Source organism: Elephas maximus, chromosome 17 (assembly GCF_024166365.1).
Source record: "Elephas maximus indicus isolate mEleMax1 chromosome 17, mEleMax1 primary haplotype, whole genome shotgun sequence".
Taxonomy (NCBI): domain Eukaryota; kingdom Metazoa; phylum Chordata; class Mammalia; order Proboscidea; family Elephantidae; genus Elephas; species Elephas maximus.
In genome coordinates, this window is record NC_064835.1 from 39463833 (window position 1) to 39467254 (window position 3422).

Below are 3422 nucleotides of genomic sequence, written 5' to 3' on the forward strand. Positions count from 1 at the left end.
GGAGGTGCACACCTGATTGGCTGACCAATGATGATGTGACAATGACCTCCCTTAATCTCCAGGGTAAGAGTGGAGATGGAAAAGAGAAGTCAGGAAGTTTTTACCTTAGTGATGATCATAGACAGAAACAGAGAGATGAGGGGATGAGGGTTAGGTTAAGAAATAGCCGAGACCAGCCTGAGACAGAAACAAAGGGGAAATTATGCAAATCATGGCTAGAGAATCTCAGGGAGGGAAAAAGAGTTGATGATTGGTCACCCAGTCTTGAGCAATGCTCAAGAAATTTTACAAATTAAAAGAACAAATCTATGGCAAAATGATCTGGGTCTTCTAAACTTTCATTCAAAACAATACCACGAGCACTTCCTATTCTTATCCTTACATATTGTGGGGAAAAGAGAGCTTGTCATCTCCCAAAAAACATGAAAGCTAGGGAGAAAGTCTCAACAAGGGTGCTTTCTTCATTTTTTTTTTTTTCTGTCTTGTTTATACAAGCGATTTAAATAATAAATCTGTTTGGGGCTGAATTGTGACCCCCCAAGATATGTATTGAAGTCCTCCCCCTGTACCTATAGATGTGATTGTTTGGAAATAGGGGTGCTCTTTTGTTAATGCCAGAGTAGGGTGAGTCCTAAATCTAATCACTTGTGAGTTACAAACAGTACAGGATAGATGCAGAATCACAGGAAGAGGGAAAACAGATGCCATGGGAGGACTTATCTCACACAAAGAAATGCCAAGGGTTGCCGGGAGACACCAGACACTAGGAGAGAGGCCCACAGAAGGAATCGCCACAGCTGAGACCCTGATTTGGACTTTTAGCCTCCTGAAATGTGAGAAAATAAATGTCTGTTTTTTAAAGCCACTCGTTTATGGTATTTCTGTTACGGTAATGCTAGGTAAGTAAGATAGAGTTCAAACAATAGTAGGTATAGAATAAAAAGTGAATGTGCTACTTCATATAAAAGAAGTTTCTTGGTTATTCTGTTGCAAGTAGCCATGGTGGACTGCCTTGGCGTTAGGCCAGTAAAGTAGAAATGATATGGGGATTGTGTTGTGACTTAGGGGGTGGGGGCAAAAATCTGACAGGTGCTCAGATAGTTACTGTTCCCATCCAGAACCCTCACCAGGAAATTGAAGGAAGTTGAGAATACCCTAAATAACTCAAAGCAAACGTCCAGTTACTCTCAAAAGCAGTCGTAGCTACTCTGAGACTATTCCCAAGGCCTCAGAAACCTGTAACGTGGAGGGTCAGTGAAAAAGAGGAAGATTCTCAAAAAGATGGACTGACAAAGTGGCTGTAACAATGGGCTTAAGTATAACAACGATCATAAGGATGGCACAGGACTGGGCAGTGTTTCATTCTGTTGTAGAGTCGCTATGAGTTCAATGAGTTCAAACCGACTCAATAGCACCTAACAACAACAGCAGAAACCAGGGTTGTGATCCTCTCTCTGCCATTTACTTCTTTATGACCTTGACCTAATCATTAGTCTCACTGGTCCTAGTTTCTTTGTCTTCAAAATGAAAAGGATAGAATAGTGTCTCCATAAGTAATAACTCATTTCTGCCTCCCTCCTGCCCCTAGTAACCACTAATAAATTTTGGTCCCTATTTCTTTATACATTTGCCTGTTCTTGTCTTTTTATATAAGTGAGATCATATAATACGTGTCCTTTTATGATTGACTTATTTCACTCAGCATAATGTCTTCAAACTCCATCCATATTGTCGCATGTATCAAGACTTCTTTTCTCTTTCTGGCTGAGTAGTATTGCATTGTATGTATGTACCACATTTTGTTTATCCATGGATGGGCATTTAATCTTTTGGCTATTGTGAATAATGCTGCAATGAACATTGGTGTGCTTGTGTCTGTCTGCATCACTGCTTTCAAGGTCCTTGGGTATATTCTTAGCAGTGAAATTGCTGGGTCATATGGTAGTTTTTTGTTTTTTTTTATAGTAGTTATATTTTTTAGTTTTTTAAGGAACCACCACACTGTTTTCCACAATGGCTATATCATTTTGCATTTCCACCACCAATGGACAGGGGTACCAGTTTCCCCATATGCTTGCCAACATTTATTATTTTCTGGTATTTTTTTTTAATCTTAGCCATCCTAGTGGAAGTGAAGTATCCCTTTGTGGTTTTGATTTAGGGCTCTCTGATGGCTAATGAAGCTTAGCATTTTTTGATGTGTTTGGTGGCCATTTGAATGTCCTTTTTGATAAAATGTCTATTCAAAGTCCTTTGCCCATTTTATGATTGGGTTGTCATTTTGTTGTTATCAAATGTTGTTAATATTTTGACTATTAGATTCTTATCAGATATATGGCTTCTGAAGATATTTTCTCGGTCGGTAACTTGTCTTTTCACTTTTTTGGTAAAGTCTTTTGATGAACAAAGGTTTATAATTTTTATGAGATCCCATTTATTTGTCTGGCACTTTGTATTTTTACCTAGGATGAGTTTTGCCTAGGATCGTGTAGATAATCCATTGTTAAAAGTTAGGCCTGACAGCCTTGCCCCTGCATTTTCTTCTACGAATTTTATGGTTTTAGTTTTTACATTTAGGTCCTTAATCCATTTTGAGTTTGTTTTTTTTTTTTTTTGTATGGTGTGAGGCATGAATCCTGTTTCATTTTTCTGCATGTTGAAATCCAGTTATCCCATTGCCATTTACTGAAGACACTCTTCTTTCCCCATTGAATGGACTTAGCACCATTGTCAAAAATCAATTGACCATAGATGTGTGGGTTTATTTCTGGACTCTCAATTCTATTCTGTTGTCTATGTGTCTACTATTATACCAGTTGGTACTGTTTTGATTACTGTAGCTGTATACTATGTTTTAAAATCAGGAAGTGTGAGTCCTTCTACTTTGTTCTTCTCCTTCAACACTGCTGTAGCTATTCAGGACCTGTTTCCATTCCATATAAAGTTGAGGATTTGTTTTCTCATTTCTGTAAAGAAGGTTATGGGAATTTTGATCGGGATGGTGTTGAATCTATGGATAGTACTGACATCTTAACAATGTTATCTTCAACCCAAGAACGCAGAACATCTTTCCATTTATTTAAGTCCTCTTTAATCTTTTTCAACAGTATTTTATAATTTCCATCATGTAAGTCTTTCACATTCCTGGTTAAACTTATTCCCAAGTAGTTTATTCTCTTAGATGTTATTGTAAATGGAATTGTTCCCAAATTTCCCTTTCAGATTTCTCATTGCTAGTGTATAGGAACCCAACTGATTTTTCTTTATTGAACTTTGTAAGTTGTGACTTTGCTAAATTCCTCTATTAGCTCTAGAAGCTTTCTTATGGATTCTTTGTAATTTTCTATATATAGGATATGTCGTTGTGAATAGAGATAATTTTACTTCTTTTCAGATTTGGATGCCTTTTATTTCTTTTTCTT